Source organism: Notothenia coriiceps, unplaced genomic scaffold, assembly GCF_000735185.1.
Source record: "Notothenia coriiceps isolate Sejong01 unplaced genomic scaffold, NC01 NC01_scaffold00004795, whole genome shotgun sequence".
Classification (NCBI taxonomy): domain Eukaryota; kingdom Metazoa; phylum Chordata; class Actinopteri; order Perciformes; family Nototheniidae; genus Notothenia; species Notothenia coriiceps.
In genome coordinates this window covers 599,933-627,405 of record NW_011337496.1, presented here as the reverse complement: position 1 = coordinate 627,405, position 27,473 = coordinate 599,933, and the positions used below count along the sequence as shown (strand labels likewise).

Genomic DNA, 27,473 nt, shown 5'->3' with positions numbered 1-27,473 from the left:
GGTGCCCTTGAACAAGGCACCGGACATCCCCCCCACTCCCATTGCTCCCTGGGCGCTGTACAATAGCTGCCCACTGCTCCTAGTTCTAGACTCCTGGTACTAGGATGGGTTAAATGCAGAGGCCAAATGTCACTCTGTGTGCTGTGTGCTCTGCATGTGTGACCATTAAAGAGGGGGTTCATCCCCCCGATTCTATTCTATAAAAAGTCACAGTCCAATGTAGCTGAACTGACTGTCTGGCGTGTTGAGACAATATGTGTGGGGATTATGGTCAGATAACTTAGCTCAACCCTATGGAATAGGCCACGGTGAACAAACAAAAGTATTCAGCTTACAACACAACGCCCATTTGGATACCCTTGGAGCAGATGCAGAGTTATTAGTCATGGTCTTATCCAATCAGCCATCCTTAATGCTTGTGCTACTGGGCATTACTCTGGAGAGGACAGATTGTCTTTTATTGTCAGTTTGATTTCAAACTGGAGATTAGTCATACTCATGTGGCACAGAACTCTATTTGTGCCTCCAAACATCTGCAGGGCCATTATTCATTTAAAAAAAAAAATGATGAGTAGCCATTAATGTATAGATTAAAGACAAAATCATTGCCTTCACATATTGAGTTAATGTAATTAAGACTAATTATCTGGACATCGAAAGCGATGATGTAATTCATAAGCAAACAAATATAAAGTGTATAATTAAGTGACTGCAAGCTTCCATAGTTATTTTGTATGGAATAACAGAGAATGTAAACAATCATAACAGTGCCCTCTGTATTATTTGAGAGAATTTGGGAGGCTAACATTACAAATAACTCCCACATTTTCAGGTTTAATGTTAAATATTTTAATTTGACAAATTTTTAGGCCAATATAATACATAAAAGTTGTGTTCAACATTTACCCCAGACTTTGCAAGGAGAAAACTTTGGTAAATAAAATTAACATTACATGTAACTGACTGAATTAAAGAAATCCAAAAAAGTATTAAATAAACAACAATAATCCAAAAATAAAATGTATATATATTTCATGACGCTTATTTAACCATCTGGGAGCAGTGTACACATGCTGTGAACACAACGTCGATAAAACATTTTGGTATGGAGAACATTTTTGGAAACAGTCTCATACGTTTTTAGTTTTCAAACCCAGAACATTTGAAGCAAGATACTCATGCATTTAGTCTTGTTACTGGACACCTGAGAATTGTAAGTCCAATGTACGTACCCTTTCTTTTCTTAAGTCCGTTGTGATCTCCAACAAATCCTGAGGAAATCCTGGAGCCAGTTTTGGTGCACAACTTCACGTGTTGATGTTAGCTAGCCGCTGTCAACTGTTAGCTAGCTGCTCAGCTGTTAGCTAGCCGCTGTTAGCTAGTTAGCCAGACAGACGCTGTTAGCTAGTTAGCTATCCGGCGTTAGTTAGCCGCTAACTTTGTCTGTCTGCAGTTTGGTGGTCAACAAGTAAACACCAAAACTCTGTTTGAATCCCTTCTTATTTAATGTTTAGCTTATTTACTAAACAGCTGCCTGTTGCGGCTGTCAACAGACCACTATCAAAAATATGGAAACATCCACTCCTACTACTGTAGGCTACTTAACAAATAGGCTACTTGAGATACTTGCAGGTACCTGTATGTATTTTACATTTTCTTCTACTTTGTATACAATACATTTTGGAGGAATATATTTATTTACAGTTTGTACTTTTTACTGCTTTTTGGGAACAATTAAAGCCTAAATTACTTTGAATGTTCAAATTAGTAATACCAATGTTAATCACAAAACCATCAAATACATGATGGTGTACTGTAGCCTAATATGTTAAAGATACTATTTTTGATACCAAGGGGATTCAACGTTGGATTCACAAGCAACCCAGCCGATACAATGTGGCATACAAAGTTGTTCAATGTAAATGGGTTCAACATTAATGTGACGTAGGCTACACATTAAAACCTCAATTATGTTCAAATAGGCCTATATTATTCTGAAAATGTGCCTTTCTGCATAATAAATACTTTTATTTTGGTATTTTGTATTTTAACAGAGCATTACACTTAATCAGTGTGTATTTATCAACAACTGCACAACTGGTGTACACAGATATTAAATGATTAACAATATAGTATACTGTAACACAGCTGTAAAACGACTTTACTCTCGTCTGACCAGTGAGTAATCTCCATCTGCTGATGAAGGCCTGATGAGGCGAAAATAAATCTGGTAAGTGCACATTTTTGTATTTCCAGGATGAAGCTTGTCATGTCTCCATGAGTTTTGAACAGTTTCCGAGTTACAAACCTCCCTACTGTACTGATACTTGAATACATAAATGCTATAACACCTTAAGGATTTGTTTATATGGGTAATAATGTGACCTGCAGCTTGTTATGTGTTATCAAGCATTCAGTGTTTAAACAAGTTACAAATAGCTTTTTAAGAGAATAAAATCATTAGGTAAGGTAAGTAGGTAATTTTGGAGAAACCAGCTCGAGTGGGCTAGAATTTGAAAATACACAGCCGGAAAAAATCTGCCACTTCCTTACAGAGCCCCTCCTCCAACACACACGAACGAGCACATGACCAATGAGGGCACGAGATAAGTTTGGGCACAGATGGAAGGCTGACAGACAGGTAGGCCATCCAGTTATTTTAGCCGGGCCGGCTAAAATGATTGGTCGTGCTTTTTACAGTACTACGGCTTCCACTTATGGATTTTTTTGTCAAAGCTCTTAAGATATTCATTGCTATCGGGATGTTAAGAGCATTCCATGGAATATAACAAAAAGTGTATCTCGAGCCGGTTTCTCAAACTTATCTAGCCCACCTTTAACACTTAAATATAATGTTTTTTTGCAAACTTTTTATTAGTGCTTAGATATATGACTAGTGCTTACAAATGACTATTTGAAGTGTTACCATACTGAAACATTTTAGAGTGTTTGAATCTTGACGTCAGTATTTTTAAAACGCTGTCTGCAGCCCTGTGGGGGCTTTTTTCCTGACTCATTCGCATAAAAGTCATTCGAATAAAAACCCTCAAACAAAAAAAAATAGCTTGAGTCAGTGAGTCAGTCGTGTTTTGAACTGAAACGATAGATTATTCAATCGACAGAAAATGTATTTAGATATCAAATAATTCAAGTCACGCTAAAATGCAGGATCCATTTTTTTTAGATGAGATGGTTTTGTTTTTTGTCTTGTATTATAATTATTAACTGAATTCTTTTTTTTTTACATTATATTTTTGGGACAATATAAGCAATTTTAATATGACACTTTCGGCATCTGGGAAATAGTTTTTTTTATGAAGACTAGGTAGAATTAATAGTGACTCCGATTAATTCATGTAAACTGTCTGACATAACTAAAATCCCAAAGAGTAGACTACAACCTTACATTTTTATTTTTGAATGAATTTTCCCTTTAACTCTCTCCTTGACTCATCACAGAGCATCACTCCTCAGACAAACGCGAAAGAATAAAAAACACGCGCATGTTGCCTTTAGTGTGCGCATAATGATTCATCAACCACTGTTTGCTCAGGAGACCGAGATTTCGGGTTAATATTTCGGAGCTGAGTGTTTAGTCGTGGGCCCTCGGATGCCCCCCACCCCCACCTCTCTCATCCCGCGTCTCGACGGACTCAACGCTGCAGCAGCATCACCGGCAGCCTCCAAACTGCGTTTTCCTGCCGTCTGCCGTGATGGATCCGCTGTGAGCCGGCGAGCTCTCACAGAACACCGGCTGAACTGTAGGGGAAGGACCGACAAGCAAGGACCGCGGAGAAAATGTGTCATTCATCTGAAGGATAAAAAAACATTTCTAGCAATGTTTTAGGAGCGTCTTGTTTACCTTCCCGACAGACAGTGGCATTACGGCCGACATGTAAGAGCTGGATAACTATTGCCGTGTGACCGACACCCATCGGCAGCTGAACACAATAACATGAAAAAGGTAAGCTTGTTGACACGTTTAGGTTTTACATCGGGCGTTGCAGGGTTTTAGTCAAAAAAACTGACGGCTGTAATCGGAGCTCATCAGCAGGCTGCATTGTGACATCGTCAATCCTCAAACCTTTTGAATTAAAATTGACGATTTGCTTGTTTAATATAGGTCACTCCTCACCTGTCGACTCATGCCTGTGTCTGTAGCTGCAACATTCCGATATATGATTTGTGAATGTCATGTCAACAGCCTGGTTTTATCATGAATGTGTCTCTGGATTTGAGCTTGCTTCATGCTGTCAGAGCCAAAGTCAGTTTATTAAGGCAATGGCAAGTAGAATATATTTAAATCTGAAACATTTGGAAACGATAAACATATATATGTGCATATTCAATGTTTGACATAGTTATTCAATTATTGCTTTTAAGATTGCCTCTAGGGAAAAATAGCAACTGGATTTAGTGTTTAAAAAGTGGAAAACATGTCTCTTTTGAGAACAATTAGGCACATCTGTCAGCTTTTAACTCAGTGCAGATTTTGAATTAATCAGCTTTTAAATGAGCATTTACTTGAACTTGTTTGCATGGCTTCTGATGAGTGTAAAATTAAAATCACATAAGCATACTTTTTATTTCTTCCCTTTAAAGTTTCATCACAGGTACTGATGGAATAATTAGGAGTTCAATTTGTTTCTTGTATCTAAAATGTTGGTATGTAAGAAACATGTATCTTGGCACCTCTGTCACTGTGATCTCTGTGCGGATAAAATCCTGAGGCTGAAGGGGCGGGGGGGGGTTGATCGATAGCCGGTTTGTATTGAGGCCTGTCTTTCAGTTGTAGTTGTCGAACAAGAGACCTTACAATTAAAAGCCCATGTTGTCAGTGGAAGTGGATGACTGATTAATAATTCAGCCGCAGCTCAATCGAAAGCACAAATCTTTGGATGGCACACTGAACAATGTCAGTGGCAGTGTAAGCAGAGGAGTGCTTGGGCATCCAGAAGAGCTTACACATCGCAATAGAGGTTAAATGACAAATACACCTTTTACTGTTTTGTGAACCTGTTCACACTTTTAAATATACTAGATTATTTGCACCTCTGATAAACAGCTGGAGAATACAGGCATGCAAACTCTGCAGTGAGCGGTACGAACCGAGAAAAACTCAGGGTGTCCGACAGTATAACACAGCTCTGTTGGTGGGAGGCTGTAGGCTCTCACCAAGGTGTCAATGTCATATCTGCTGCCAAGGAGCCAACAGCCGTGATGATACTGTAGCAGAGAGTTTGAAGAAAAACCCAGCTGGCTGTCATCCAGGATGGTGGGTGTTAAGAAAACGGCTTCGTCAGGGCTACTGCAGGGAGTGATTAGACAAGATGCTGTACAGTATCACAAACATCCGTATGACGTCAAAGGGCACAGAGCTTCAAAAGTCTTTTCACACTGAGACCCTGTGGAGTCATCCAATAACTGAAGCAGTACTGCGCAAACAGTGATACAGGAATATATTAATATTTGGATTACTGTCATGCAAATTGTCAGCATGAATGTTTGAAAAACGTCTCAAATGGTTGCAGTTTGTGGATTGTGTACCCTGGAAGCTTTTTACAGTTTATACAAGGAACTAATTTATTTTTGATTCATTATTATACCCCACTACATTACAGGGGGAATATTGCATACTCACATATTACTGCTCTGTTACCTACAAGTAAAAGTCATGCATTCAACTTATCTTAAAGTACATAGAGTGGTGCAGTGATGATGTATTTTTATCTTAAATGAGATAGCATCTCAAGGGCTCCCTCGACAAAAACACATTTATGATACTTACACATTTTGTCAGAATTATGATTTCTAAATATTACAATCACTTTTATAATAGTTGATGGGTAAATGCAGACACCATATGTAAATAGTTAATGTAATGTTAAACATGAGCATCATCACTGTCACATGACTTCACATCACCATTGCTGAGCTGAAGGTTGACTCTTGTTCGATGTGACGTTTAGTATTTCCATTAAGACACTTGTTAGCAACCGCCGTTTTTAAGTAAAAGCTTTGGACATTCTTGAGTAGGATATTTAGTGACATATTTTATGTCGTATAACAAAACGTGAACATCTCCTGTAAGTGCTAAAATTCCAGGTTTAGGACTCATTCCTGCACCAATATTATCAAAAGTAAAGTAGGCAACTCATTATGTAGTATGGCCCATTTGAGAAATATATTATTGGATTCAATGAATGATGCATTAATGTGTGTGCACATAACTTATGGTGGCACCTGGTAAAGCTTATTACATCATCATTTATATTTGTATTTATATTTTGTCGTTACCTTAATCTGCACATTAACTTGTAACTTAAATATAGTAGAGTAAAAAGTAAAATATTTCCCTCTGACATAGAAGAATTGAGAGGGATGAAACCCTCTTTAATGGTTCTCTACTTTTAACCCATCCTAGTACCAGGAGTCTAGTACGGAACAGTGGGCAGCTATTGTGCAGCGTTCGGTGCCTTGCTCAAGGGCACCACGGCAGGGCAGGAGGCTAAACTGGGACCTCTCCAAGTAGCAGTCCACACTCCATATTTAGGTCTGTTCGGGGACTTGAACCGGCGACCCTACGGCTCCCAGTCCAAGCCCCTACGGGCGACCCTACGGCTCCCAGTCCAAGCTGACTGAGCCACTGCCAGACATGTAGTGTAGTATAAGTATAATTGTAGCATTAAATGGAAATACTTAAGTTAAGTACCTCAGAATTGTACTTAAGTACAGTATAAGTAAATGTACTTAGACACTTTCCACTAATGCATTTATTTGACAGATGTTGTTAAAAAATACTTAAAGGTGGGGTAGGTAAGTTTGAGAAAATGGCTCGAGATACACATTTTGTTATATTCCATGGAATGCTCTTAACATCCCGATAGCAATGAATATCTTAAGTGCTTTGACAAAAAATCCATACAAAAATGTCATCTGTGGAAGCCGTAGTACTGTAAAAAGCACAACCAATAATTAGAGCCGACCCGGCTAAAGTAACTGGATGCCCTACCTGCCTGTCAGCCTTCCATCTGTGCACAAACTTATCTCGTGCCCTCATTGGTCATGTGCGCGTTCGTGTGTGTTGGAGGAGGGGCTCTGTAAGGAAGTGGCAGATTTTTTCCGGCTGTGTATTTTCAAATTCTAGTGCACTCGAGCCGGTTTCTCCAAAATTACCTTCCCCACATTTAATGTTTATTTGTTAAAACATTAATGAATTCAAAATGACACCCAGCGGTATATAGCGTGGTTAAAATTAGCTCCAGTTTGAGCAGTTGCATCAGTAAAATGCACTCCTACATGAATTCATCGGTAAGATCATCCATTAATATAATGAACAATAATTACCTGAGCAGTTAAAAGATACATTTAAACGCTGAAAAAAGAAACTAGATGTTCCAGGGAAAAACGTGTGGGTGCATAAACAAAATCAGTGCAGAAAAAAGAAATACTACAGTTACAGTATATCATCTTTTTATTAATAGGAGTGTCTGATTCACAGGCACTTTATTTACTTAAATGTGTAAGTGCATAAGTACAATGATAGATGAAACGTAGTACTTAACAAACATGATGCAGCTTACTATTTATTTATTTAGGACTGTAGTGGAGCATTTTTACATTGTTCAATTGTTACTTTAATGAACAAACGGATAACCAGCTCTGCTAGAAACAGCAAATACTTTAAGATTTTTCAATAACGTGTTTTAGAGCTGGCTGCAAAGACCGCAGATGTATTAAACTGTCGTGTGTGTGCCTTACTGTGTTAGAGCTTCTGCATTACACGGCTTCCTGAAGTATGACTGCCCATGCTGGGCCGCATTAGCTGTATCATGAAAAGAGAAAGAGCAGAAATGTCACAAGGTATTGGCCTGATTGGCATTTCAATGAATATGCACTCTGTAACCCAGTCTCTTCTCCTTTAACTACACACTACATCGTTTTATCCGTAGCTAATTTGTGTTAGAAGTTTGTGTTATACAAGGAATCGTTGTTTCATTACGAACAACAGCTGTCAAACTGGTACCGGATCAATCCACACTTCAGTACAATTTCAAGCTACTTCTACTACTTGATTATTTACATTTAGTGCTATACTTTTACTCCAATAAATACAAACATATTGTAAGATAAGATAAACCTTTAGTATCCATATGCAGGTGTCAATGTAGCAACATCAATAACAAACAGATGATTGGCAGGTACAAGTGCACACAGAAATATGCAAAATGTAAGTAACAATATAAATTGAAATAAAAATAGAATAATATTTAACTGGTAACATATATACAGATGTAAATAAATATGAATATGCTACATACTATAATACTGTAATGTCCTTTATAGCCTGTTACATTTATTTTGCAGATTTAGAAAGAAAACAAACATAGATCAACATTATGATGTATTATTACTATTGGACTGTAAAGCCCAGTCACTTTTATTTTCTTCTAGCTGGTTTTCCTCTGCCAGTTTGTCTACTACATCAGCCGTACAGTATGTGGTGGGTGTGAGGTCAGGTGACAAACACAACAAGGTAATTACAATCTAGCTGTATCGCCAGCCTTTCATGTCACTCGTCGTCACGCAGTGTTTTATTGAATGATGTAGTCCTATAACCAAGCAGTATGGATTATGTAGCTCGCTGTGTTATTATGTCTACTGCGGTGTAAAACTCAAGGTATCACTATGGAGCTTTGAAAGGAGACAATGCTTTTGGGTTTCCTGCCTGTGTGACTACATCTGACTCTTCTAAATACTGCATATATATAAACATATATCTTCAAGCTGTTGTTTCTCTATGTTTACCATAGCAACAAGCCATTGGTGTAACTTTCCAACAGCTCAGCCCTGTGTACTCGTCCTCCTTACCATCGCCGAAGTGTCTTAGTGCTCCATCTGATCAGCTATTGTTTCACCGTTGCCTCCTCAAATGTGTGGATAGAGAGGGCTTAAATGGAGAGGGAAATGGTGCAATTGTGTCCCTTAGGAGAGCGTCTCATCCCGCTCCTCTATATTACTTCAGCAGAGAACCTTTCTGACCTTGGTAATGCAGCTATGAGTCGGCGTCATGCAGGAGCTGATGAAGTGTTGGGAGGTGATTAAAGTCGGCCTCCTCTGATGCTCATAGCTGCTGAGTCAATGACCTTTGCTGCCATCAGGTCACTGAGCTCAGCAATCTCCTCCCCTCGTCTCCTTTTCTTTTATCTCCCCTCTCCTCGTCTCCTCTTCTTTTATCTCCCCTCTCCTCTCCAGTTTCTCTCCTTCTTTTTTGTCTATGCTTCTTCCCCACCCCTGTTTCCCTCTTTCCCCCTCTCTCATTGTCCCCCCTTTGTCTCATCTCCCAACCTTTCCTTACCTTTTCCATCCCTTTCATTTCTCACCTCTCCTTTCCTCTCATCTTCTCCCCTCACTTCTCATCACTTTCCCTCTGCTTTTTTTTGCTCTTTTCTCCTTCCCTCTCCTCTCTCATTTCCTCTTTTCTGCTCTCCTTTCCTTTGGCATTTTCTCTCCTCTGCTCTCCTCTGTATCCTCTTTTTCTTGTAGTTTCCTCCTTCTTTCTATCTTAACCTTTCCTCTCTTTGCCATGCCTCTCTTCTCCCTTCATCTGTTCTTCTTCTCTCCTCACTCCTCTCATCTTCCTGATTTGTTTGTATAATGAACTAAATAGCAAGGACGAATCCATTTCGATCGATACACAGTTCACCACGTCTCACTTAACACCTCTCTTTACCCGTTGCATTTCAGCCTTTGTCATATCCGAGTTGTACCATCTCACATTTTCCACTTCTTGTATAAGAGCTGAAAATAGAAACAACTGTTTTACAGTGGGCCCCTGACAAGCGGCTTGTTATCTGCCTGCATGTGTCATTTTACAATAAGTCCCTGCCTGGGCTGCGTTCGCTGAATGGATCTTCTGACACACATTTGCATGTTAAGCTGAACGTTCCTCACCAGGGACAATTAATCAGCACACAGCGATTAATGAGTCTGTGTCCCCTGGTGATTAATGCCGTCTCATGTGTCCGATGTGGGGGAGATCCCATGCAGCAGCAGCTGTTTGTACATGACAATGTTTTTATGGTATTTTTTATTCAATGGCTGAAGAATAGCACATTTCTTTGGGATATTAAACATTGAAATTGGGTCTTAATTATATTGATGAATATTTGGTTTATTTGTTAGTTTGCAGTACGGACAACAAATAAATCAGCCTTGATGGAGAAGCTGCCTGACATGACGGAGAGAGGCATTTGTTGTGTGAAAAGAGCACAGAACACCAAGGAGACAGCGGAAATAATGCTTTGATTGAAGCTCAGGGATATTTTGTTTTGCCACTACAAAGAGCGTGCATAGCCTTGGTGGTTGTTATATATATATACAATATAAATATATATAAATACTTTGTGGACAGGAACAGAGCTTTCAGGGTTTCAGTGTAATATCCACCACCCTTGAATCACAAGTTGGATTTAGTTACTTTAGTGTAAATATTAGAAAAACTGGTGTTCAAAACTTATTTTCCTTTGCCTTTTTGAAACCTGCTTTCATCTTGCAGCTCCAAAACAAATGCAAAAATGCATAAACACAGAACTGCAGGTTGGCAGCAAAACATATTGACTAGTGTGTTGATGTCCAAGCATGTGTCAACATTGCTAAACAAACGCAAGCGTGCAGCCAGAGACCTGTAAAACGTAATCCTACTTTATTGGTAATTATTATCAAGCTCTCACTGCATCGGGAAATATCAATTCCTGCCTCAAACTGCCTGCAGCAAGATTCCTTCTACTTAACGGCAAGTTAAATTGATTTTGTCACAATTAATTTTTATGTATTTTACTTACTGACTATTGATTGCCTTGGCTGAAAATGTTCACTGCGAGGGTGTGCACTGACAGCGGGTTTGATAGAGAGTCAGGGAGCAGATCTGAGCCCTCTGAAGATTAACACCATGGGATGGCTGCCTTCTGGCTTTTGACTCCGATTACATCTCATATCAAGATCTGACCCCGGGTGTGCCCGTGTCACAGCCCGGGCCCCGAGCACCATATGGACACAACATCTCGTGTTATCACGCCTGATGCCATCGCTGCTTCTCACTCACCTCACCAGAAGATTATTTTAACCTCTTGACTTGCATGGCTCCACATTATGTTACGCACAGATATCAGGGTCCCATGTGTCAATAGATATGATTAACCCATCTGACCAACACTAATGTAGATTTGTAAATGTGCCTGTGGTTGCAATTTTTATGTAATTATAAAGCGAAAATAGATTCCCATTCGTTCACCAAGATACTTGAGCTCTAACTATAAACCACTTAAGCTCACTTGCATCAGCTCTTTAGTTTTTTTGCATTGATACTGAACAAAGTCACGTGATATATGTTTGTTGTAGAATCATCCAATCTTGACATAATTCCAAGGATTACTGGACTGTTTAAAACAAAGATTAACATAGATATAGAAGGAAACTACTCTTATAATTATAGTCCACAAATTAAATAAATTATCAGACTAAATACAGTGAGCAGAAGCTCTTTACTACTGATGGTTGATGTTTAACTTAACTGTTTTATCCATTAGCTGTACATATGGCATCCAACACATAACATCTGGACTGAGAGTTCCTCACGCCTTTGTGATTTAGCTGTTTCTACCCTAAGCAACATGGAAGAGATTGTCAGAGTGAATAAAACATCTAGGTCTTCATGCTCAAAAATGTTCCCCTGTCATTAATAGGCTTTTAATTTGAAAGAATCTCTTATTTCTCAAGGAGGGCACCGACCTTTAATATGTAAATGTGTCTCTACTGCAACAGCAGTAACTCTGCAGTCAGTATCCTACTCTCATTAAATTATTAACCAAAAAAAAACACTCACATAAAAATGTTGTAAGTGGAGGGTATACACAATTTTCCGCTGTCATGCCATGAAAGTGCATGAAGCATCACACGTAACAACTGAAAGAAAGCCTTTAATCACTTCAACTAGCATTTACTGTCCATGCTAACTGGTAGTGTACTGATTCAAGGTTGACTGATTCAAGGTTGACGTGCACTTTCATTCACACACATACACATTTAAGTGAAGGATTTCAGGCAGGAATACTGTAGCCCTTTGTGAACTGCAGATTAAACTAAGCTTGAGCTGGAGACGGGAAATCAACCCACGGCTTGGCTTTGACTTAATCCTGCCTGTGCGCAGCGTCAAGATCTTGCATAATAATAACGTAAAGTCGCTGCCATAGCTTGAGATAACAGAAAAGTTAGAAAACTGCAGTCATATCAAAACTTTCTATAGCGTGCATTAAAAGCCGAACCATCAACGACACATGTTTGTGACAACCTCGTCTCCTAGAAATAACGTTTGAGCATAGCCTACCACTCGTTTATTTATTGGAAACATTTTTGTGTAACGTTAATGCAGACAGGATTATGTTCACTGCCAATGTTTTTTTAATGAAGGATATTCTATGTTGTTTGCACCACACAGAAGTCAAAGATGCATTATGACTCACTATTGTTTGCATCCAAAGGCCCTGGTGTAGTTCAGTTAAAACTGAAATCCACAATTGTGAAGGTTTTGTTAAGCATATTGCTTAATTTAAACATAAATTAGGAAAACATGCGTAATATAAAGATATTCAACCAAGACCATGATCTTTGCTTGAATTGTAGTAGTTGGACTGCCTAATCATAACCACAACGAAACGTAAATCAATCTTCTACAAGTCTCTACACATGGATATTGTATTGGAAGAGCTGATAGTGTAAGGAAAGACACATTAAAGTTGACAGTTCTCGGTTTTTCAGTCAACAGTTTGATAATTTGTTTAGTACATTTTGTGACTTGACAAATATGTTAAATTAATTAGTTTGAAAACATGTTCTTTGTTGCAAATTAGTGTTGTACAAGTTTATATCTTGAAGACAGGGTTTTCTGTGAACACAAAATAACACTTTTCACTGTTTGCTTACACACACACACACACACACACACACACACACACACACACACACACAACCTTTGACTGTTGCTGGAAGGACTGATTGGGCACTGTGTCATCCTCAGCGGTGAGGCAATTCGAAGCCTGTCTCCCTTTTCACCGATAGATGCAACACGTCCCCGAGGATTTCTAAACACAAACACTCTCATGATCACTCACCCTCACTACAACCTTGAAGTTAAATAGAACAGTTTGCCACATGACACAAGGTGTGCTACTATATTTTTTCTTTATTAGAGTTTTGTGAACCCTGTCCTTCAGCCTTGATGCTGTCAGTGAATTAACTTTGCCATATATAACAGGTCATACCTCACACCAGACTGTTATATGTACGGACAACTGTATTTTCTTAATGGCACATTCTATCAGACTGAGGGTGTTTCAATTTGCTAAACATTGTGTTTCATTCTTTGGTAATCCCTGAGTTATAAATCCTCCCAAACTAAGTTAATAGACTCTGCAGTGCTCTCTGTTTTATCTTAGCGATAAGCATTGCAAGAGATTTGCATAATAATGAGGTCCCATCTTCTCACTCTTAAACATAACGGCATTAGCACATATGACGTCTGCCTATGTGTGCTTCATCAATATATATTATGCATTGGTGCATTCGTTCGTTGCCCAAAGTGGAGCTAGTTCTGTTTAAGTACTCCAAGTCACATGAATAATTGCTTATACGCAGTGACATGAGATCTTGTCGTAATGCACCATATATTCATTATATCATGACTTTCCCCTTGTATGTTGTGTACAGTCTAACACAATGAATATTTAATAAACAAGATAGTATCTAGTAATCAACCACAGTGCTCAATAGATTGATCAGTTCCCAGTTAATTAACATGGGCTAATGGACCTCAGTGCTGTGTGTTTTCACTGGATTCAGAGGAGATGTGTGATGTAATCGAGAAACTTGTGTTGCTCTGCCACTGCGGCAGGATTAGAAACACAGCAGAAGAACTGACTTCTGCAATTCATCCGCTGTCTTGTTTTTGTGTGTACCTAAACCTCTCAGTCGCCGCAGCAGCCTGTCTGCCACCCTTAGATTCCTTTTGACTCGACCTCCGGTCTCACTGTCATCCTTCTGCGTGGAGCGTCAGTCGACAAGCAGGTCACCCTGAGCTGTACATTCCTTTCGTGCAAACTGTAAGACAGCAGCCTCCATCCTCCTCACCCTACAGAGGGTACACATCCTTGTTTGTGTTTCTGCAGGCAGTGCGGCTCCATTGTTAACACCACTGTTGCATAATTCACAGCAGGAGGAAGGCAGCTGTTCTTGAAGACTGGCAGGTAATGTGGCAGCAAGATGCTCCTGAGCCTCACCGGAGGCTGGAGGGCAAATCAAGTCTGACTCGGCGATGTAATGCAGTTCCAGCTTTTCCCAACGGGATCCTGTCTGGAAGCATAACCGTAGGTCATTCATAAAAGAAGCTGCTTTAGATTTCCTCTCGTACCCTATATATTTCTAAAGGTATGGTAACAGAAACGTGCACAGTCGAGCTTTAGGAGCTGAGTAATGACAGAAATGTTAACCTCAGATTCACTACCTGCATGGAGAGCATCTGTCCGTCATCACAAGGCAATCCTTTATTAATGTGTTGGTGGTGCTGATGAATTTCCTTTGGAGAATTGCAAGGGCTCCCAAAGGTCAATGTTTGCACTCTGCTTCTTCAGCTCTCCATCTAATTCTCCTCTCTCATGCTTTAATTTTTGTGGCGCACATACAATAAATACCATCAGGTTCTGTTGTAGTTTCATTTTTTAAATCTGAGAAATCCTTAAATTGATGCCTATTTTGACTTGTTGCATTTGAGTGATCCGTACACTAAGTCTTTGAATGACAAAAAAAACACCAACGATAGTATTTCAATAGAAGGTGCAGAAGGAGTGTACTTATTTTAGGCCAATGCAGGCGCACTTACAATTGTTTGGCTTATTGGAAGCTGATGTACAGTACTTTCAGGATTCTTGCTGTTTTGAGTTTATATTTTCATTTCATTCACTTATTGTAAACCACTTTGGATAAAAGCGTAAGCTAAATGAAATGTAATGCAATAATAAAAATGACTTCAATGCTTACATTACTCAAAAAGATTTGGACTTCCTTTGAATATACAGTAGTACATTTGATTAAGATGGGGTCATGGGTTGTAGCTTTCATAATCACTTCAGCGCCCAGGTCCGTTTATCTGTTGCTGCCTTCTTGCCAACACACCAGATAAATATTTGAATGCGTAAACTCTGTAGTAGCTGACAAACCATTGTGTTTGGCTTGTAGTTCCTCTTCTATTGATAATACTGAATGAAAGGTGTTGTTTATGTCTTGTCATGCTGATAGGGATTATCTCATGTGTACACAAGCTGTGTAAACAATTTCATAAAGATGGATTTCTTTGTCTCCACCAAAGGTAGCTTGTTAGCCCTCTAGGATAAAATGAAAAACCTCTGCAGTGGATTCATTTAATTTCTATAATTTGTAATTGAAAACTAGATGGTCTGTGCTCAGCCTGCAGCGTATTTCCCGACTAACTGACCAACGGTGGCTGTTGTTCCTGCAGTAACAAGATCGATGTCTGGCCACTGTCAGGGATGTGTTGTTTTGAATGCTTAGTGTTCAATGGATTTGTCAAAAATGTTTCAAAGGTTGAGAGGATTGAGATGGAAAGAGAAGAGAGCAAATAACTTTTTTTTCTCTGAATGGCGGAGAGAGGAGGGTTTCCATGAGGCAATATGCTCTCTGCGAGCTGTGAGATTGTTTCTGCCTCATCCTCCTGCATACGCTTGGTCACTGCGCTGCGTAGTCTCATTAGTATGGGTGTCACGGCCTCTCCTTCAGCTGAACCTGCCATGCCACTACTGTAGTAGAGCTGCTCGCCTGCCTGCCTGCCTGCCGCATTGTCCCTGGATGGCCGATGTGAGGCTGCCAGCTCTGTCTCCTCCCAAGGATTACTAAGATGTGGGCGAGCGTCAGAAGCTAAATGTCATGATTCAAGCAAAGGAGTTGTGTGTGTTGAGGAAGCACAGCAAAGCATCTTTTATATGGATGTAAAACAATAGGGAAAATCAAAGAGGCCTTTATCACTATCACAGCTAACAAATGCTAACATAAAGCCTTCGTTAGAATGAATGGCGATGTCTGAGGTGCTGTAAGAACATTGTAAACACAATGTACCAATATAGTGTACATTATAAGCAAACGGAAAATGGAGGCGTGTGGCGCAGTGGATAGAGCCTTGGTGTTGGGATCAGGGTTCAAACCCCGCTGCAGTCAGCATGTCGTTGTGTCCCTGGGCAAGACACTCCACCCCAAATTGCTCCTGCGGGATTGCCCACAGTATTGAGTATGTAAGTCGCTTTGGATAAAAGTGGCCGTCTAACAAGTAACATGTAATGAATATTACATTGCTGTAGGTGATGTTTAAAATGCACAGTGCACATGAGGAGCTAATTGCAATGTCCATCTCATACCTCTTTCTCTCTTTCTGCTCTCATTTACTGTCTCTTTCTACAGTGTCAAATACAGACAATATGTTAAACAAAAACACTGCTGTCCTGTGCTTTTGAAGGATGGCTGATTTCCGTATTTATGTAGCTACTTCCGATATGATCTAAGTTGGAAAGCATTCAACTTCTCTCAGATGTACGAAACTGACAGCCAAGCGTATTTGTTTGTTTATCCTGACAGTTTTGGCTGTAACTCCAAGTATTTTTTGAAGCATCACAGGTGCAGTATAATCCAAGGACAGTGCGAAGCAAAGTTACTTCATTTACAAGATCCAATACCTGTTTTCGAACAACAAATATGTTATCAGACTAGCAAAGCTTTTGGTAGAAGGAAAAGAGTGTGAAAGGAGATATCTGGAGTATATGCATGAGAACAGAGAATGAAAACCTGAAGTTGTAAATCAGATTACTTCCAGGGAACCACATCACATAGAGAGGGGAAAAAGAACAGACTTCATAAAATAAGTACCAAAGGGGGAGTTCTGGAAGCTGTCCCACAGGACATAAAATAAAGATGAAGTGGGCCTTCCACCTACCTAGTCCTTGGGATACTGTCTTTAAAAAACTGCCAGGCAACTCTGGAAGTCCTGGGGGTCCCTGTCTGTTCCCAGGGAGAGATGCCCAGGGCTAAAGGGCCTTTAAAGGAGGCACTATGTTGGCACAAAACATATTTGATTATTAAATCACTGTTCAAATCTCCCTTAACATTCAGTGAGATAAAATATATCTACCATGACAACACTTGGACGTACTCTTCCTTAAATAACTTGACTCTGACTTGGACAAATAATAGCTCAAAAGCACACCAACTTTAGGCGCCTTCACACCGGAGTACTTTTTCCCGTACTTTTCCCGTTTAGTTCCGTTAGTCAGAGTTCCCGTTAGAATATTTTTTCGCCGGTCAACATGTCCGTTAAAGTTTCAATCTTCCGGACAAAATGAGAAAAGTGCCGGACAAATAATAATAATTATAATAAATGTAATTTGTTAGCGCTTTTACAGGTGCTCAAAGACGCTTTACAGATAATAGTGAAGAAAAAAGAAAAGAGAAGAAAGGAACAACAAATAAATATATAGTTAAAGTTAAAGTCAAATAATACAATAATAGTTTTTTGAAGGTGGTGAGGTCAGTGCAGTCTCTGATGGGTTGTGGGAGTGAGTTCCAGAGGGAGGGGGCAGCGACGGAGAAGGCTCTGTCCCCCCAGGTCCGGTGATTGGTGCGGGTGGGGATGGATAGGAGGTTGGCTTCTGATGAGCGGAGGCAGCGGGAAGGGGTGTGGTGGTGCAGCAGGTCTGTGAGGTAGGGGGGGGCCTGGTTGTTGAGGGCTTTGTAAGTAATGAGGAGGACTTTGAAGTGGATTCTTTGACGGACGGGGAGCCAGTGGAGGTTCTGGAGGATGGGAGTGATGTGGTCTCGGGAGCGGGTGTNTTGTTTGTTTGGATATGTAGCAAATTAACATTTTAAATAGCACTTAATGACTGACTGAATGGAAATGACAATAAATGAAAATGTAAAAGCGATCATGAAAATGTGTCCAAAAAATGAATAAAATGATTTTTGACCACTTTGTTGTTCAGATATATCACATATTTGTAACTAAATGATACATTGATTGAAACAAAACATTGTATAAACTGAGGAGTGACTCCCGTGAGGTTCATGTGTTTTCTTCACTCCGCTGGGAAACTGCTCTCATGTCAAGAAGCATCACATCAGTGCATGCACTGCATCGTCCAATCAGTGAGCGATACACAGTAAGGGGGCGGGGCGAGTGTCTGAGGATTTCATCGGAGGATGGTCTGGTGGTTCCTCGATTATAGCTCCTCCTTTATCGCTCCTCGCTCCTCCGACAAAAATAAGGCCATTGGGACGCTACTCAAGATGGCGCAGACAAATCAACTTCCGAAAGAAGTCCCCAAGTACACAAAGTACTTACTTGGTGCCCCGGCACTTAGTGCCCCAGGGCACTAAGTACCAATCGCGTTCACACCGGAATAAGTTCCATGAGGGAAGATTACGCAAATGAACTTCGTCTTCTTCTGCTTTGGGTTTACTGGCAGGCCGCAAACAACTTCACGGCGTATACTGCCACCCGAAGTCCCCGGCCGGAAGTCCCCGGAGTTGGGGACTGGCTTCGAGTAGTTAGTGCTGCTGGAACTCCCCAGCAGCTACTAGCTGAAGCCCTTCCGGGTAAATCGCCAGAAACGTTGACACCTCCTCATCACTCCACCGCTCCCATGTTTTTTTTTTGGTTGCCATAAGTTAGTCTCTCCTCCGTTGGGGCGCCGGCGGGCTGAATGCTAATGCTAGATACATGCTAATGCCACAAAACAAAGGAGCGTGACAAAACTTTTCAGAGTTTTACGGGGNGATCATGAAAATGTGTCCAAAAAATGAATAAAATGATTTTTTACCACTTTTCTCAATTAATGTATAATTTAGTTACAAATATGTGATATGTCTGAACAACAAAGTGGTAAAAAATCATTTTATTCATTTTTTGGACACATTTTCATGATCGCTTTTTTCGTTTTACATTTTCATTTATTATCATTTCCATTCAGAAGTGCTATTTAAAATGTTAATTTGCTACATATCCAAACAAATAAACAAAGTGTGCACTCCAATGAATGTTAATCTAACTGGGTTTTGATATATAACATATCTCTTTTTCTTCTCTGAATTATTTTATTTATTTTGTGCACTCTAATCAATATTAATCAAACTATTGTTCGTTTATACATTTTAAGAATGGCGTTTATCTTTTTTGAGAATTAGTTCTTATTTTATTTTATTTATTTGGGTTAACAGATGATACAAATGTTTGTGTCAGTAAATGTGTACTAACAGAGGCGGGTGTGTGTGTGGAAACAACGGGGACAGAGCTGGCTGCTGTCAGACGATCAGCTGTGCAGCGTCATCACAAACGGACTAAATAAAACTCATTTCCCTGCTTCTCGTGGTTTCCTTGCATCCCTCCATGCTTCCCTGGAGGGAGGGACTAGTCACAGGGAAACGACGCAAGTGAGGGACGCAAGGAATCCATTTAACCGAAGTGAGAAAGGCCCTTGGTGTGAAAGCGGCTTTTGTCTCAAACCATCATCTATTTCCTGTGCAACTCTGACGTGATTTACTGTCAAACAGATGGACAAACAGGTTGCAGGGCTTTCATCAAGAACTTCATTGGGACCACAAAAATGCAGGCTTCCAAGCTGCTTATCTCACTGTCCAAAGCATTAAAGTAAAGCAAGTTTTACACGGACAATAAATGGAAGGATGGGATGATTGTATAAGCATGAAAAAGAGCTGAGTGGAGAGATGTTTATATATTCTTTCTCTGTGCACTCAGAGCCATTGTCCTTTGTCCCTCCTCGAGGCCAGAGGATAAACTCTCCTCTCACTCCCTGCTGCGATGTCATCACTCTCGGCCTTCATTCAATCTGTGTGACAGTAAGATGAAACTGCACCGCCTTTGCAAAGTCACCTGATTATGCAATGTTCTGTTTTTAGCCTTCACAGCACCGGCTCATTTATTCATGTGTGGCCATGCTTCAAAAATGCCAAGCAACACAAGATATCACAACACTTTGTATTGTTTAGTGTTTCCTTTGAGGTTCATTGATGTAATATTACATAAATTGGTAGACAATGCTTGGCTTTGTTATGCTGTGATCGCACCAAGGCCCTGCTGTGTGGTTTGCCATTCTCCCACTATATCTAACTTTTAGGAGATATCATTTCAGTCGTCATGGTTTCGTCCCCTCCCACCTGCTCCATGAAACGCACGCCACAGGAGTGTGAGTTTTTCAAGGCATGTCTTCTGAGACAAGGACAAACACCCATTTTGTTCCTCATGTGCTCAAAACAACACATATTGGCATGTTGTTTCAGTGTTTTTGATAATGCATTTTGGTTCTGGTAAATAAGAGGCCCATTCATCAAGCTCGACAGATCTATCACGCAGCAGTCTAACCTCATCACTTGTATATTTTTCTCATATACTCTGTACAGTCATTTTTCTCCATGGTACTCCCACGCATTCCTGTTTACATACTTTTATTTGTGTACACACTGCTGGCTTTTCTTTTCTAAATACTCCCTCTTCCTTTAAGTGTTTCTCCTTGTCTCTGTCCTTCTTAATGTCTGTTCCTTCTTTTTAATGTTCTTACCATCCTGGCACAGATTCTGTCGCACCGAGACTCGTCTCGAATTTCAGTTTGACTCAGACTTTTTCATCTCCTCCTTTCTCATTGCATTGAGGCTTTGATTAATGTCGTTTCTGAATAACAATGTGCAATGCTCCCCTCTTTCTCATCTTGCTGGGGGCAGCAACCTGGACTAAATGGAAAAAGTAAACACCTGACGGAAAATGTATTTAAAAATTAGGTGGGTTTGAAATCAGCGGTGTTAGTGACGCTGGGGAGTAAACAGGGCACGACAGGCTCATTTATCACGAGCTGAAGCCTTAGAGGGAGAGTGGACTCGGACCAACAGGTGGATACCAGAGGAAATGTCGGCTGAAGTATTCGTGGGGACAGGGTTGTGATTAAATTCTGGTGACATCTTGAGCGTCATATGTTAATTTTTAAGCATGCTGTCGTTCATGGCGTGATGGAGATGAACATGGTTGTGAAATACGTCTATCAATCTTTAGTGATAGCTAGAACTGTCACCCTATTAGCAATCATATCAACATGTCAAGCTTTCAACACTTATTGATGCGGTTTATATGAGATACTTGAGCAATTCTCTGCCTTGTGGTATTTCTTTTGACTCTCCATAGACAGAAACAAAGAAAATAAGTGTTGAATATTATGAAAAAGTGTCTGTGTCTGCTATGAGGCGATTGGAATCATTAGCATTTCGTATAAGCTAACTAATAAACCAGCCTTATTTCCATGTCCAAGTGATAGCACCTCTTTAACTAACTAAATTAAGTTGTGGGATTTGAATAAAGAATCCCTGTTAGAATTCACTATGTGGAAGTTTAGGCTAATGGTAGCAGTTTGTCCTGCTTTTGTAGGAAAACACACTCCTAAAACTCCAACAATGTCAGCTGAGATAGCATCACACTTTCCAAACACAGTGGTGGTATTTTCATGTCTCACGGACCATGCCAGAAATTGTGTTTTTATATCCAACTCATAGCTAATGTTAGAATGATTCAGTGAGCTATAGCTGATAAAACCCACCAGCAACAGTTGTCATTTCTGTCAGCAAAATGGACAGTGTCTGCTAGAAGTAAGAAGCCTCGTTTTAGCGTGAGTGGTTCATCTGCACAGTTATTATTGAAAACTGCATGTGTGCTGTGCAAAAATAAAAAACTTGCAACACTTAGAAAGGGGGAAGTGAGGCTGTTGGGACGAGACTAATTCTTTTTATTATAATAAAGGGTGAAGAGGCCTTACCTTAAGCAAAATGCTCATAGAAATCGATTCTCCAAAACTCATCAGCGTCAGTTCTGGCCCGGATTTGATTCATGGGACACCTCCTGCACTGATTGAGTCCGCTTTGTTCTGAGATCAAGGCCTCCCCCCTGGCTCAGCATGGATCATGGATTTACATTCAGCATTTTATTATCAAAGACTATTCGGCGCGTTGGCACCCAAAATGCTGATCCCTGGTTCTGAGTGATGTATCCTTGAACAAAGAAACTGTAACTTTTGCATTATTTATGTGCTCGGTGTTTGGTATGCTAATAGTGAGCATTATTTTTTTCCCCATAACATATGGCTGCTCTCACACCAGCTGACCCAGACCATCAGTGACAATGCAAAAAGTTTTAATGAGTGCTTTTTAAATTAAGTAGAAGTCACCTTCAAAACAATGAAACTATAGTTCTGTTCGATTCATTTTAAAGGTTTTTTTCAGTAATTTGTTGTGAAAACAGCTTAAATGTGTGACCTCTTTATCTTATCAGCAACCACTCACAGATTACAGATAACATACAAATCCCTCTTATTTTGTAACCAGCAGTTTATCACTTAATGTATCATCCTCTGGTTCCAGTGAATCTGCTCATCAGCAGAAACCACTGCCAGATATACATGAATTTTAAGTTTACTCAAAAAGTAAATCTATCTACCCTCCAACTATCTATCCAGCCGGCTAGCTGATGCAAGGTGTGTTGTTTGATGTCATCAAACAGATCTGAGGTCAGACATTATGCCTTGCAGCCAGACTCTGCAGTCACTGAATCACAAAGAACCGAACTTCAACTGGTTTTTTTGTTACAGCTAAAATGTTTATTTGTTTCATATAAGCTAAGAAAAAATGTGTTTCTTGAATTAAGCACACAAGTTAAATCCTAGTAAATGCATTATACTGTATGGAAATAGATGTGATAACAAAATGCAGGCTAACACAGTAAAGGGACCATATATCATCATCTAAAATGCTGAATAATTCATTTGAATACATACAGCCACATTTATATTTTATTTTCTCTGAGCATTTGTTTCCAAATCTTCCTCTACATGACAAAAGACATGCGAAAAAAGACATTAATTAATAATCATAAAGAAGCACATTCAGCCACTGGAAGCAATCCATTGGCCTGCTCTCTTTATTCTATACAAGAGGGATGTAAACATGGCTGCAGCCCAAGTGTGGAAAAAATGCAGAGACAATAGCTGTCAGATTATCAGTTTAGGCAAATGCCACTTTTCACATTTCAGCACATTTCCTATTCTTTGATTGTGGTGTTTGAGCAATACGAATGGGTTCTGGTTATTTTTCTGTTTCTAATCCCCTTAATATCTAATCTTATTCTAAGCCCATGAAAGGCCAATGGTGGCCCTGTGTGGTCTTAATGTCAGCGGTGAATGCCACATCTTGAAAGAAGGGATACACTGACTTAATTCCTCTATTATAACTTTTACTTGTTGGGCTGTCTTTTAAACAAATGGATGTTAACAATCACTTAACAAAAATCCCTTTTCAATCATTACATCCATGTTAAAACATGTACATTAAAGGGGACCTATCATGCAAAATGCACTTTTGTACGTCTTTTATACATGAATATGAGTCCCCGGTGTGTTAGGGAACCCACCAAGTGTCAGAAAACACAACCCTCTCTCTTTTCCTCCATACCCAAATCTCTAAAAACGGGGGTACAACGGATCTGATACAGACTGATACAGATTTGAAATTGTTCTGACGTCAGAAACGGGGTGCTCCGCATATATGGGCAACTGTCCACCTATCAGGGGAATGAGAGGTTGCGTGGCATGGTAACAGCGTGGTAACAGCATGGTAACAGCATGGTAACATGACGCTCGTGCCTCCCCCCCTGCAGGGGGGGCGTGGTCAGCTGCAGCTCATTTGCCACAGAATCAGCCCTTGTGAAGACAGGGCTGGAATGCAGCAAATAGAGCGAAATGAAACATGGCTAAAATGCATGATCTGTTTTGAAAAAAAAACTTCACAGACATGTTTTGTATAGGTATGGCCCTACAATATATTATTCAAATATAGCATGACAGGTCCACTTTAAGTAAAATATAGTCAACTTTGAATTAGTTTTATTTTACAATGCAGTTTCACTTCATGAAATGACCTTAAAATCCTCAAATTCAATAATATGCTTTGAAAACCAAGTTCCCACAGCAATTAGAGATTTTTATTTATAATATTACATGATCAGTAGATAACAGTCCATTATTCATCCAATGAGAGCAAAATAATTACAACACCTAGTAAATACTTCCGTAAAATATTTGTAATCCTGCCCGTAATATGCAGATGATTTGTTTTGACATCGGCATCGGTCACTGTCCAGTCAGTGTTTACTATTCCTTCATAAAGCTATAACTCAGCGGTGCAGACAGCAATCCAGTGAGGGTAGCGGCTACGCATCAATTCAGCGATTAAGATTTCTCTCATGACGTATGTGAGCGCCACTGATGCAGTCATTGGTAGTTTTTGACAGTAGCTCTTGGGGTGAAGGGCTTGGTGATACGCTGTGTTACCGGATGCTCCACGTGCGTGTGTTTGTGTGTGTGTGTGTGTGTGTGTGTGTGTGTGAGTGAGTGTGTTTTGGTGCAGCTGGCCTGGCGGCAGCATGATGGCTATGTGTGATGGAGTGCTCACAGCAGACTGACCAGAGTAATGAGAAGTGCATTGCTTCAGCTGATACACCATGGCTTGGCTCACCTGAAATGGACACACACACACACACACACACACACACACACACACACACACACACACACACACAACCTTGCCTTAATACAATAAACTTAAAGCGTTTTAGAGGACGCACATATCACTTCATTTATCAACCTTTTTTTGACCACCTTGCCACGCTGGGAGAGATTTATGTTTGATGCTATCCAGGCTTTAATGGCATAAGCCCTTCTTCACTTTGTCAGCAATATTGAGCGATGTTTCACAAATGGTGCTGTGGAAAATGGACCAGTTTAAGAGGATTGCACCCCAAGGAGATGAATTCTCCTCTATTTATCACGTCTGTTGCTGTGTCGAAGCCCGCATGTAGTTCCTGTGGTCACGGATGCGGTGGCTGACACTTCAGGCTGGTCACTCAGGCTTGATCTCACTGTCAGATCAATAAGATGTTTGAAACTGTCTCCTGGGTTTTGTCTTCTAGAAGCCCACTGGCAAACACTTGATCAGGTGGGGGTTTGTCTTTAGTACAAGGACGGGAAGAGAGTGGTTAGTGATGCCAAGTGGCAAAGTTGCTATTGTGTGAATTTTGAGTGGTGAACGATCACAAGCTTAACAGTAGAGTTAAGTTATCTACCATGATATTCGACTTGATGAGTAGTTTCATTGTCATAAAAGTCAATGTGTTTATCTTTTGGAAACAAATAATGTCTACCATATTCATAGCAATGCATCTGAAAGTTGTCAAGATATTGCACTTTGGACCAAAGTATTGGACCAACCGACATTTCCATCCCAAGAGCCTTGTTGCTTGTGTTAGATTCTCACATTTCTTCATTTATCGTCTTTACATCTTTTACACTTATTATTATAATAATTCTCCTTGTGAAGACCAAAACCGACATCTTTCCAAGGGGTAACATCCTTATAACTTATGTCTGTATGCCATTGTATCAATTCAACACGCAACACATACAACAAATAAAATATCTTAAAGGAGCTGTAAAATCAGATTGATATTCCGTGTAGGATTTTCGCTCTTTTCGGAGGAAGTGATGTGGACAGAAAAAGATAACGTCATGCCAATTTACCCTTTGGATGCAATGCGAATGGATGATGGCGAAATCACATTTGTTTTAATTTGATCTTATTGAGTAGCTCTGCCTATTGGGCATTTGTGTAAGAAGATGGTCTGGTTCCACTAATAGACAGCAAACAACATGTCACAGTGCATCCAACATTAGGCCTATAGAGAAAGAAAGGTCAGGCAAAAAGACTTGGAGACAGCCTGGATAATATAAGTGACTTGGCATAGTAGCAAAGCCTGTCCTTATTATTTAGATGCAGCTTCGCTAGCTTACAGACGACCAGCGCTTTGTATCACATCCAGCCTGTCGCTTGCTGCAGGGGGAAATCATTTGGGTTGTCTCGCCTGCAGACGACAACAGCCCTTTTTCAGTCTGTACATGTACTGAGGCATGACATAATGCGACACACCAATGCTGTTATTCTGCTATAATGTGCTTAGATGATGGCTTTCATATCAGGTGCAGACCCCAAGGGGCTCAAGCTGGAATTAGATTGAAGCAAACGCAAGTGCCCTTTTCGTGCATCAGTGACCCCTTTCCTCAGCCACATTGGATATGACAACATTTTTCACAATTCAACCAACCCACTAAATTATTGGGACAAAAAAACGTTCTAATTGGCTAAAGTGTGAAAACACCCAAACAAAGCATGAAGCAACAATGACCTGGAAGGCTTTTAGCAGCCGAATTGGAATCTGCCCCAGTCTTAGGTTTTATAAAGTGTTTTCGTTTTTAAAGAACCTGATGTATTTTACCCATTCGAAGCATTGGCCAAATCGGCCTCCACAATTCCCTTGAGGCAAATTTGGCATCCTCTTTCCTGCATATATGTTACGCATCCCCAAGTGTGGGGACCAAGTTGATAAGCCTTCAGTGAGATGGCTGTTTCATGGTAACATTCTCACCCTAAGGAAGGGTTGTTTGGGCTGTTTCATGTGGGTTGTAAACCAGTTAAATCTTAACATGTACAAGCAATGTCTTTGTCTTTGGAACTGAGCATGAAATAGACATATATGGAGAGATTTTGTACCTCATGCCAGAAGAGAGCCATAGATAATTAACAGTTGATTGGAGTTAGGAAACGATTGCACAAAAGTAGTATGTTGACTTTTGGTTTGGAAGAGAAACTTAGCGAGAAACAAACCTCCTCCCTCTGGAGACTTTTTACGCTTCAGTAGCATCAGCTGACTTCCTCCTTGGCTCCTCTCATTAGCACTACAGTCAAGTCAATATGCAGTTTTAGGGTACTTGCTGTAACGACTGAAAAAACTGACATACATTAAACATGTACACAGCTTCTATATTGTCTTCACAAACACATATTCTCTCTTTCTCTGTTTCTGTTCATCACACACTCAAGAAAAAATCCAAAAATGAAAAATATATATATACGCTATGTCAGAGCACCTTCGGAGAGCTGCCGCTGGTTTCCCTGACAACATTAGAGGTAAATCGATTGTGTTCAGCTCCTCCGAGTGTGAGGATCATACTCGGTTCAATCACCAATGCACCTGCTGTACAGTATCTGTTAGTGATTTCGCTGCTTGTGGAAGTTCTTCCCCTGCCAAGCACGACCGGCAAGAAATCATTAAAGCTTGTTTTGCAGGCCGTAAATGTCTACAAGCTTCACACACTGTAGGCAAAACAGTGCAAACTTGCTGCATCGTTTGAGAGCGCTGCCATTTCACCACCGTGTCCTCTTCTTCTTCTTCTTCTTCCGAGTGATCTATGAGGTGGTTCATG

The 27,473-nt window shown here is 40.2% G+C and overlaps 1 protein-coding gene across 1 annotated transcript in view; it reads left to right on the top strand.

Annotated features, from left to right (window-relative positions):
• The first annotated feature begins 3,897 nt into the window (after positions 1–3,897).
• Positions 3,898–27,473, top strand: part of dlgap4a (discs, large (Drosophila) homolog-associated protein 4a) — a 78,997-nt gene continuing 55,421 nt past the window's right edge. Inside the window, exon 1 of the mRNA XM_010767813.1 lies at positions 3,898–3,964. The gene's annotated coding sequence lies outside the window, so the exon portion shown is untranslated. The remainder of the gene's footprint in view (positions 3,965–27,473) is intronic.